The sequence below is a fragment of the Schistocerca gregaria genome, chromosome 5, assembly GCF_023897955.1.
Source record: "Schistocerca gregaria isolate iqSchGreg1 chromosome 5, iqSchGreg1.2, whole genome shotgun sequence".
NCBI classification, from domain to species: Eukaryota; Metazoa; Arthropoda; class Insecta; order Orthoptera; family Acrididae; genus Schistocerca; species Schistocerca gregaria.
In genome coordinates, this window is record NC_064924.1 from 412,776,994 (window position 1) to 412,789,097 (window position 12,104).

Sequence of the window (12,104 nt, forward strand, 5' to 3'; positions counted from 1 at the left end):
CAGATGACCGAAGTTAAGCGCTGTCGGGTGTGGCCGGCGCTTGGATGGGTGACCATCTGGGCCGCCATGCGCTGTTGCCGTTTTTCGGGTGCACTCAGCCTCGTGATGCCAATTGAGGAGCTACTCATCCCAATAGTAGCGGCTCCGGTCATAGAAAAACCATCGTAACGACCGGAAGAGCGGTGAGCTGACCACACGCCCCTCCTAGGAATCCGCATCCTCAGCTGAAGATGACACGGCGGTCGGATGGTCCCGATGGGCCACTTGTGGCCTGAAGACAGTGAGTTAATTTAATTACCACAATATTTCAATATAATAATGAAGACATCTCCCACGAAGAGAGGATAATGCGCGAAAATAAACAAAGTGGAAGTAAGCTAAAATTCGTTTCTTTTGAAATGCGCGGTGTTTCATAGAGCACACAATTTAGTTAATTAACTTAATGCGTTAATCCCATGGGTACAAAACGCTGGTGTTGACCTGTCGGTCTCGCAGCTTAACGCCCACTGCACATTTTTCTTACAGCCGCCTGCTAGCTTGCTTGGACTGTCGTGAGGAAGGGAAATTAGACATTGACAACGGTACGACGTTTGCAGTGTCATCCTCAAAGGAACATCTAAAGTGCAAATATACTTTGTGAATGACTGTGGTGTTCTTTGCAGAGTGTAGATTTTACCGTACCTTATGTTAAGATATTTCTTGTAAGCCACTGTGCGAGCTTTTATTTGGATAATGTTCTTTGCACGCCTCTGCAGGGTAGATAAATATGGAGCTGAACAATATTCTTAGTTTCCGCCTTAGAATTTCTAAGCAGACTATTGCGAGATGTGTGGCATCTTACTTATTTTTTCTACTGTTTAAGATTTCTAATATTTCTGTTACACACTTTCGCCAGCTAAACAAGCCTGTGATCATTTCTGTCACGCTTCTTTGTACACTCTAATATCTCCGTTGTTGCGATCTGATTCAGCACTCAAACAATTGACAGTGTCGAACTATGTGCCATACTAGCATTCTGTACGCTATCTCTCGGAGGTAAATTACAGTTTTCCAGTATTCTACCACCGAATATCGGCATTGGCTTAAGCATCTGAAGAAAAGGTCAGATACCTAAACCTGAATGACCTGATGCGAGTTCGTACTAGAGCCAGCTTTCCTGGTTCGTGAGGTTGTTGTTCTTTCCTTCATTGGTTTCCTGCTATTTCTTTTATTTTCAAACACATGAGTGTTGGCTAGTCAGCAGTCATTTCTTGCTGCTGCTCATTTTGCCTTTTACATCCAATTCCTGATTTAAGATAAGCATTGATGTAAGAGAAGCACTTCGAGAAGATGGAAAACCCCTCTTACAGTCTCTGTCGCCCTGGTAATAATTTTTATTCTCGTTGTACAGGGTTATTCGTAAGTACCGTGTGGCTATAAATGAAGTATAGCTACGCACAGAGCTCCACTGTGAGCTGTAATTGTCGTATGGCAGCGAAACTTGACAGATGTGCTAATGCGTTAGTGCGGAGCCTCTATACTCCGGATAAAAATTAGTTTCACTTTCGGCCACCACGTACATATCTAGTGCTGTGATTACAAGAAAGACGTATAACTGTTAGCACATGTAATCGATTAGGAACTGAACGTGGACTACCGAGCGAGGTGGCGCAGTGGTTAGCGCACTGGACTCGCATTCGGGAGGACGACGGTTCAATCCCGTCTCCGGCCATCCTGATTTAGGTTTTCCGTGATTTCCCTAAATCGTTTCAGGCAAATGCCGGGATGGTTCCTTTGAAACGGCACGGCCGCTTTCCTTCCCAATCCTTCCATAACCCGAGCTTGCGCTCCGTCTCTAATGACCTCGTTGTCGACGGGACGTTAAACAGTAACCACCATCATGAACGTGGACAGAAAAGCTCAAACAAGTGAGAAAGGGATAATGTTGATTATATTATTAACCGTTATGACTTGTCAAATGACAGTGTGGATGTCATACCGTCATACAAACAGTGTACAACGAAAGATTTGCACCTGGTGGCCAAGATTGGAACTATTTTTTTTTTTCTTCAGCGTAAATCTGTTCTACATTAACGCGTTAGCACACCTACTATACGATAACTATAGCGCACACTGGATCTCCGTGAGTAGCTGCACATTAATTATAATCATCAAGTACCTCCAGGTTACACTCAGAAGCCGGTTGCGCGAAAACATACAGGGAAGAGACAGAGATCAGTGGACGGAGCACCTCGCCGTGACAGCTTCGGAATACCAGGTGACACGTGTAGGAACATGGCATATAACGGAGCTATTCGTGCATTTTATGTCCTTTAATTCGGTAAATGTGAGTCAAATCTGCGGTTCTGTAATTCCGTAATTTCGAGCAAATCATCAGCTAAAAGTTCCAAGCCGGCCGCGGTGGTCTCGCGGTTCTAGGCGCGCAGTCCGGAACCGTGCGACTGCTACGGTCGCAGGTTCGAATCCTGCCTCGGACATGGATGTGTGTGATGTCCTTAGGTTAGTTAGGTTTAAGTAGTTCTAAGTTCTAGGGAACTAATGACCACAGCAGTTGAGTCCCATAGTGCTCAGAGCCATTTGAACCATAAAAGTTCCAACAGGCAAAGCAAACCACGGTCCACAAAACACATTCAGTGCTGCTTACGTGAAACGAAGAAAACAGGTCGGCAGGAATTGTCGGGAGAGAACGTGGATCATCAGGAGCCCGAAAATATAGCATTACGAAACGAAACTTGGACAGATGATGTATCCTTGATGCGTGTCATTTTTCTGAATGTCTTGTAGTTTTCACGCAGTCGTTTTCTGACTCCCATGAATTAGTTATGGAAAACCCTGTACATATTGTACATGTGTAGTAAGTTATTGGACGCCTCCATAATGAACTCTTTCTGCCGTAATCATAATTCGTGCAGCCAGATCTGTCTCAGTACAGAGGTGAGGGAAACTTGGAAAAATTTTACGGGAATCAAATCTGAGAACCTTGGCGGCTGGTGCACTACTAGAGACATCCAAATTTTCCTGAATGTTGCTTCTGGATGATCTCGTATGGCAACTGTAAAATGTGCTCACGTGGCAACGTGTTGGAAGCGCGCATCTTTGCAAATGTTCCCTGGCACATAAAAAATTCCAAGAACACTTCTTTCCGAATAAATAGCGACCCCCGAACCGCTAGTCTGGACTAAAGGATGTGCAGCCTGGAAAGGCTGCCTAGCCTATATATTAAGGCCGAAAATGAAATACAGAGCACAGGAAAGTGTCGAACGAGTTGTTTCATACCAAATGCGGCTGTTTCGCCTTTTGGAAACAGTTTCCCGTGTGAAATATGTTTGGACGGTAGAAAGATTTCACTTTGGAAACTGACCAGTACCTAGACGGAGGACAACATGTGCCATCAGGTGATGGTGCCACGTGAAGAGTCAATGTGAGAAAGCGTCCATGCTTCTGCAACAGCTCAAATCGTGAGTGTATTCTGTTTTTAGTGGAGCTTGGAATCGGACCGTTTTCGGACTGACTGGGTGTTGTGTGCTGTCCTTAGGTTAGTTAGGTTTAAGTAGTTCTAAGTTCTAGGGGACTGATGACCATAGCTGTTAAGTCCCATAGTGCTCAGAGCCATTTTTCGTTTTCGGACTAAGTTCTTATGTAAACCTTTGTCTTTTAAGAACCCTCCACAACCTCTAGAAGGCTGCATAGGAGCATAGAATACTCTCTGCAAGTCTGGTCATAGTGATGTGAAAACAGTCGTAGAAGATCGCCGTCCCCTTACCCTCCCTCTTTCCACACGCCAGATAGCTATGGTCCCTCCTATCCGGTTCCAAATTCTCTATTTTGTTGCCCTCAAAAAGTTGGGATCGTTATTTCAAGAAAGCCACAGCCGAATAGAACTGCCGTCGACCAACCGAGTTTATCTCTGCTTCTAAAGACCTGGCTGTCGACCGACCTCTAAATCTGAGCTCTTCTGCAGCTCACAGTTCTCGCTCGCTCCTATACAGAAAGCAGATGACGCAATGCGCCGGAGCGGCTCCAGATTACGATTCTGTGTGCGTGAAGTGTGCTTTCCTGTGTGAATGTGTGTGTATTTTCCTTTCTGAAGGTGGCTTTGACCGAAAGCTCATAGGTCTATCTAGCAGTCTTTTCGTTGTGGCTGTCTGCAACTCAACGTGTCCTCATTACGGTGAGTAGCAATCTATCCATTTTATAGTACTGTTGATTTTACAACCTGGCCTGTCCATGGTTAGAAATCAGTTTTTGTTCTTCGCAATACGCCCTTGTGTTTATTTGTTTTATGTAGAAGTGATGCGTGTCATATCCATATATCGTTTCATTCTTTCATATCGTCCTTCTTGTCTAGCCAATATCTCATCGAGCATCAACTTTTGTATTTTTTCTTGACTTACTGACGTGTCTTAGTCTGTACTTTTGCCTACATTACTACCTAGGTATTCGCTGGCCTTCACTTGCTCTTTATACGGAGACATCGTGTATGAATTCCTATTAAAATTCTTCATGTATATGAGAAGCATCCGTCCGTTCCCCTCTCTGTTCAGTGTGTGAGATCAATTATCGCCACCAATTTCATGCAGTTCAGTGACGAAGTTTACATTTATCATCGTAAGTCTTTGTTTCAATAAAATATTAAGTTTAGCTGCTTAAGATTGCTGTCATATTTCTAGATTACGATCTAATATTCTAATGACGGAAAGGAAGTATGTAAGAATATTTTACACAGCACAGATTTTCTTTCTTTTATCGTACTAGACAATGAACATTTTTAACAGTTAACACCGTGCCGTGCATAGTTACATCTGTCCAGTTAGTTGCCTTTTATTATTCGTTAAGTGAAATTCGCTAGCAAACGCCGAAAACCGGACCTCCTGATGTAGGCAGTGCAAAAGGTTATAATTCCAGAGCGACATATATGTAGTAGTAGTAAGATCTCAAAGAAAATCGTAAGTAGAACAAAACTAAGTCGGTCTTGCGAAATATGCGCTGCGAAAAGTTATTTCTTATGTAATAAAAACAGAATAACGAAAAAATATACCAACATACCAAAGAAATATATAAAAGAGACTTGTTATACAAATACTACAAATATGTGTTATATGCCGCTGAAGACCGCTCATAAATAAAAAGAAACGAAATACGTACGGTATAACAACAAACTACTTTTCATTTACTTGCATAGACAGGCCACATCTCCAAGAATATATTAGTTATAATAACAAAAAGCAACTAAGGAACGACGATAAACATAAAAATATGACGACCTCTTTTTTTAAGAAATCAAAAACTTCAGCTTTTCCTTGGTCCTGTACAACCCTCCCTCCGTGGCGTGAGATCACACCGATGGAAAAAGGAGTAGTGAAGAGAATTTTTTTCTCGGCAGAATGATCGAATATTCTTGTGAAATCCTTCGTTGTCGCTGATTACCGTACATTCTGATTTGTTTTTATAATTCAGTAATCACTTTAAGCTCAATTTTTCCGAAAGTCGTAAATAACCAAATGTGTCGATTCTGATAACATAATTAGTCTTGAAAACCATAAAACTATGCATGGGACATTAATCTTGTCCGTACTCAAATCGTATGACCATTTTGTCGCTACAGTGCCCCACCAGATCTTCGGAACATTCTGATTAAGAGCAGAAATGTAGTTAAATCAACGGATTCGCAGAAATCTTCCTGGTTAAGTCAACAGTAGCTCTCTCATTTAAAGGGATGAGTCCCACATTCTCAAGCGCTATAAACGTCAAGTATAGAATGTCCTTCGTTTATAAGGAGTACTTACGAGGCAACATTTTCAGCAGCTTTTAAAGATAACAATCTTCAAGTGGCCGGTAGGTACTGATGTTTGTAGATCATCTAATCTGTCTGTATTGTGCAATCGATGGTTCGCTGTCTTCTCATTGGACCCCGTCCGACTCTTTCCCTGTAAGTACCAGAAAGGTAACATTTCCGCAGGTATCACAGAATCTATCGAATCTACTAAAAATAGTGAGGAGGGGGGATGTCCTCTGTAACCTCTGTTTAAAGGCCTAGTTTAGTTCTAGAGCGTTATCATGTCTTCGGCGTAACACCTTGTTGCAACCAAAGGACTTCACATGATAATCAACATTTAACACGAAAATACTGTTCATATAAAGCTTAACTCTTGCTCTTCACGCTTGATATCCTAAGATTCATGAATGAAGAGAAGTAAGTGGAGTCAATCACGCTGCGTTGTATAAAAAATCCGGTTCTGTACGACATAGACCCATAACAAAAGAAAATAGGTTAGTACATAATATGCAAGCAGCTTTACATTTCAATTGTCTTGCCAAGCAAAAAACAGCTCGTTATCCTGGGGTTCGATACTCAGTGAGTCCCAGGATTTTCATATGTCTGTTATCACTTCTTTCACTTCTGGGAATGCTTGTTAATAAGGAGACTTCAGCTTTTATTTATTTATTTATAGTCCATAGGTTGCACTCATCCAGCCATTTCAAACATACAATGTCTTAAAAAGTTAAAACAAGCTGCAGTTATTTGATGAATGCTAGAGGAAACCAAACATACATAATGGGCAATTAAAGCATAATATATATCGGTCCCTTGTGGCTACGGTCGCAGGTTCGAATCCAGTCTCGGGTATGGATGTGTGTGATGTCCTTAAGTTAGTTAGGTTAAAGTAGTTCTAAGTTCTAGGGGACTGATGACCTCAGATGTTAAGTCCCATAGTGCTTAGAGTCATTTGAACCATTTGTCCATTATGTTAACGATCAGATTTCACACACACACACACACACACACACACACACACACACACACACACGCACACACACACACACATGACGTCACACACCCAAACTTAACAGTTACAATTTAATTCCAACTTTTAAAGCAAATTCAACTCATAATTTACAAATCTAAATTCTTTGTGAACTAGAGGGTTAACATATGAGAAGGAAGAGCTTGATGCATGCGAACAAGCTCCGTTATCGGCCAGTCGGGTTCCCTTCTGTATCGGAGACAGCAAAGGCGCGTGGGATTAATCTTCTGGAGCTCCCCATAGTCGCAGTTGCAATATGGCAATGGCAAGAGATAGAGTTTATGAAGGTGTTGCCGGTGGCAGCCGTGGTTGAATTTCAACCTGGCAATGACCTTCACAAACTGCCTTTCGCTACCTGTGCCAGTTGAGTCTCATTGGAAAGCCCACTTTACAGCATACCATTGGGCCTTCGGCAGATGCGCGTGTATTTGCCTGTACCAGGTTTCCTTGTGCACATCTTCGGTCTCCCACGCCTTTTGGCCCACTGATTACCGCAATAATATTACCTGCTGGGAAAAATCGCTCTCTATGCCATTTTCATTGCGTCCTTAGCCAACTGGGCAGCTTTCTCATTTCCGAAATCCCAACACGGCTCTTGATCCACACAAATACCGTTATCAGTGCTGCACATCTCTGATGCAGCAACAAGCAACTATTTCGTGTGATAGATAACTACTCCCTTGGTCCTTACCAGTTCATGTTAGTGACAAGAGTGGCACATTGTCGGAAGACAGTACGTGTTCCGTGTTTCCTGCAGCCATAATCTAAGTGTTCCGTTTCTCCCGCAGCCATAATCCTGCTGTGGCGTGGAGAATTGGTGTATCATAGTGTGCGACTGAAAGGGTGTGAAAAGTGGAAACCTACTCTACAGATGAAGCACTTGGACAGTATGATTATAGTGGGCAAAACGCCTAAACGGTACACAGATTCAAAGTAAAATTTTTGTAGTATGTGGACCAAATTCACTATCGCGTCAAGCCGTAATCTAATGGTTCCAACAATTTGACCAAGGGAATACAGATGTGTGTAATTCTTCTCGGAAAGGAAAGCCATCGACATCGACTGCAGACGACACTGTCCTGGCAGTCCTTTAGCCAAGCTGAAACAACATGTGGCGGGGGCGGGGGGGGGGGGGGGGGGGGGAGGGCAGGGGGAGAGAGTTTTTTCCAACGAGGATGTTCACAAAACGGTCGTCGCATGTTCTATGGCTAAGGACCGGATTTCCCTCGTCTGAACGATTGGTTCAAAACGGTTCAAATGGCTATGAGCAATATACGACTTAACTGCTGTGGTCATCAGTCCCCTAGAACTACTTAAACCTAACTAACCTAAGGAAATCACACACATCCATGCCCGAGGCAGGATTCGAACCTGCGACTGTAGCGGTCGCGTGGTTCCAGACTGTAGCGCCTAGAACCGCTCGGCCAATCCGGCCGGCGAACGATTGGTAGGACGTTCCCACCATTATTTACACAGGCGGGGTGGCTATGTTGAGAAATAATGTCACGTATCTGTGGCGCTTGGTTGAGCAGTGTAGCAGTCAATAAAAGGTACTTGGTCTGCCGTAACAGTGTGTAACTCACTTTTTAAGTCCCCTCGTACCTACAGGATGGGCCATAAGTCAGTTGCCAAAAACGGCTTTGTGAAATAACACGACACAAATGAAAATAGAAATTTATTTTCAGCACAGAAATTTGTCTAGAGTTCAATGAACTACAAAATTTATTCAAAGTGACTTCCATGTTGTTCTAAGCAAACAGTGCATCTTTTCCATACTGATTTACAAATTATGTCATGGAATAAATCTTCCAGAACTGTCGATTTTCAAATTTTGGTTGGATTCGTTCCTTCTAATGCTCAAACTCACGAGTCTTCACGGAATAAACCGCACGTTTGTATACCCGAGACTAAAAAATCCGTGGGTGAGATATCTGGGGACCGCGGAAGCCGTTTGGTGCTACCCTGTCTACCAACTGAATCATCAAAATTTTCATTCAGAAAGTCTCAGAAAATAACTCCTTCTATCTTGTTGCCCTACAGCGTTTCCTTAACAAGCAATAGATGTTCAAAAAATGACATATTTTCTGTTCTGACAACGCTTCTTGAAGTATATTAACGAAATGTACAGAATTGACAGTACCGTTAGAAAATAAAGCACAGTAAGCCCACCGTTGGATATCTCTGCCCATACACCCATGCCAGGAGAGGCTCAAATGCCTCTGCGCACTATGGGACTTAACTTCTGTGGTCACCAGTCGCCTAGAACTTGGAACTAATTAAACCTAACTAACCTAAGGACATCACACACATCCACGCCCGAGGCAGGATTCGAACCTGCGACCGTAGCGGTCGCTCGGCTCCAGACTGTAGCGCCACGGGCGCCATGCCAGGAGAGCTAAGTTCTGTCTCTATCGTAACATCCCCGTAGACACGGGTTGTGTCTGTTCATTCTACCATTCGCCTTAAAACTCGCTTCATCGCCTGAAACAATGCTTTTGTAAAACTTGGGATTGGCTTCTTGTCGGATTGCGTACAATTCGCAAAAATCCATACATTTGTCCAGATCATTTCCATTTAGGCCTTAAACTAAAGTAGACGTATGTGGTCTCAATTTCATCCTTTACTGACTCCTTCGAAGGTTGGTCTTGGACGATTTTCTTTGAGATTTAGTCGGTTATTGCACAAATCATTGCATCACAACATTAAGACTCTTCTATAGTATCAAAGTTTGGCCCAACTGAACAAGGAAGCTCCGTTACTGAACCAGTCTCTTCAAATCTTAAATGTGATTAAATAATACCTTGTAGAGACGTATGACTGGTCTTTCGAAAACATGCCATTAAAAAAAAATCACCATACTAATTATAGCCATGCTTCCACATATTTGCAAAGCAAATCGGCGCTGTTCCTGTAATTAAATTTCTACTCATTGTTTCTCAGATAACAACGTAACCTCAAAATGCTAGTATCAACTGACTCATGAGCACTACGAACTAGCCAAGTTTACAACTTACTAGCACTACGCTAACCAAAACCAAGTCGAAGTATTGCTAGTGGTAAAATTTCGGCCCACCCTGTTCGTTAATACTCTTCTAGTCTTCATAAGAGATGATCTCCTGTAAAGAAGAAGAAGCGCGAGGGTTTTTTGCGTTATCGCACTACAGTGTGACTGGGTTATACTGATCGAGAAGCACTGGATGATATCTACCGGGACAGGCAGTTTGGTAGGGCAGCACCATTTCGATTTCCTGCACGTTCCCCCGGAATCAATCCTCTGGATAATTATCTGCCAGACTTCCTGAAACAACTGGCTTATGAAGCAGACATTTCTAATGTAAGAATATTTAACATGTTGCAGCCCTGTCAGCAACTGTGATAAATTAATATGTCAAAAACCCCCTCAGTTGCGAAATGTTACTGGCCTTTACCCGGGTTTCAGCTAGAGTAATCTAGCCTTCTTCAGAAGCATAAAGAAACTAATACATTTATGTTTGACTGTGTTTTATCCCGGCATGTAATAGTTTATTTTACGCATCTGAAGTAGGCTAGGTTACTCTAGCTGAAATCTGGGTAAAGATCAGTAACATTTCGCAACTGAGGCGGAATTTTGACATATTTATTTCTAATGTAATGTCGTTTTATCAGAGTGTTATGCAAGCCTTCGAAATCATTCAACTCCTTCCAAAGTATTCAGAAAAAGAAGTTATGGACCGTACTCCGCCGATTATATGTATACTTAGAAGCAAGCGTCGGATCATTTGTTGTAAGTTTCTTTGTAAAATTTTATTTCATTAATGCCAAAAAAGCGAGGGACTTCTGACATCCACTGGTAAGAACGTTTCCGTATTTTACTATGAGGAATTCGCCACCAAATTGTGTATAAATATTTCTCATAAACTGTTCCTAAATTACTTAGCACTTATTTTTAATTATAACCTCATATACTTAGTAGATGAAACAGTTACCTGGACACTGTAATAATATGAGGTCAGATCACTGCGAAACACAAAATTGGTGCAATTACTGGCAACTAAATTCGCATTATAGATAAATTCTGACTAGCAAATTTCTTGAAGTGGGCTGCAAGAGTAATAAATCGCAACGGAAGTAAGTCGTGTCACAGAAATACCTGGAAGTATGGGGATATGAAAAGAAACGACTCATTTTTTATGTAAAGCGAATAAAAGCCTCCTATTTATTAGCAAGATGCGATGGAAAGTGTATTTGATCTACCGAGAGTTTGCTTACAAATCTCTCGGATGGCCTATACCGAAATATCTCTCGACTGTCTGGGACTGATATGAGTTCAGACTAACCGAGAATGTAGAGAGTATAGAAAGAAAGGTCGTGTTTACGGCCACAACACAGTTTATTTTGCTGGAATGTGACAGATGTTTTGAAAAATCTCAACCGACGAGCACTCCTGAAAACAACTTATAACCCACCAAGAGCCGATTTCAAGGAGGATTCTATTTATACCCTTCAGCCTATCATCTTTCGTTGCTGTAGTTATTATGATCGTGAAATTAGACTAAAAGCTCTACATAGACATATAAGCAAGCAAGTAGAAGGTGCCGAGCAGATCGATATCACGCTCTTTGACCTTCTGAAAACATGCAGTACCGTTCCACACTGTTGCCGAATGATAAACAAAACATGAGTATGCGATAAATCATACTGGTCTTCTGATGGGTTTCAGGATTGCCTTGCAGCTAAAACTCGACGCACCGTTGTCCTAAATGGAGTAGTCTATTGTAGAGTCTATATCTTTGATTAACTCGACGCACCATTGTCCTAAATGGAGTAGTCTATTGTAGAATCTATGATATCAGTGATAAATCCGGGAGGTCCCTGAAGCTGTTTGCAGATGTTTTTGTTTATAGCAAAGTCGCAACGCCAAAAAACTGTAGCGAGAACAGAAATACCTGCAGAGGATCGACACTTGATGCTCTAGACTAGAGCTGTTGATAAAATATAAATATATCGAAATTTTCTTCAAAAATTATCGTTACATATAGGAGACACTTTCCCCCAAATAATTCGATGTATCGATATTAAACGGTTAATATCGAGTGCCGGTATTTTATTTGAAATTATACTTTTTTCCCAATTTTCTGTAAATATTTGAATTTGATATTCTGAAATTGTAGTGGAACGTAATTTTACATTCACTGTGTGAGGGGGTCTTTCTACTTTTTGAGCTTTCATCATATCCAATCTTTCTCTTTGACCGTGTTTGGCACGAAAGAAGCCCAATTGCAAAGCGGGGTGGCGGTGTCCATAGATTAACAAGATTTT

The 12,104-nt window shown here is 41.9% G+C and overlaps 1 non-coding gene across 1 annotated transcript; it reads left to right on the forward strand.

Annotated features, from left to right (window-relative positions):
• The first annotated feature begins 1,638 nt into the window (after window positions 1-1,638).
• On the forward strand, window positions 1,639-1,711 carry Trnaa-cgc (transfer RNA alanine (anticodon CGC)). The gene has a single exon. It is a non-coding gene; the product is annotated as a tRNA-Ala (tRNA).
• Window positions 1,712-12,104: the final 10,393 nt, after the last annotated feature.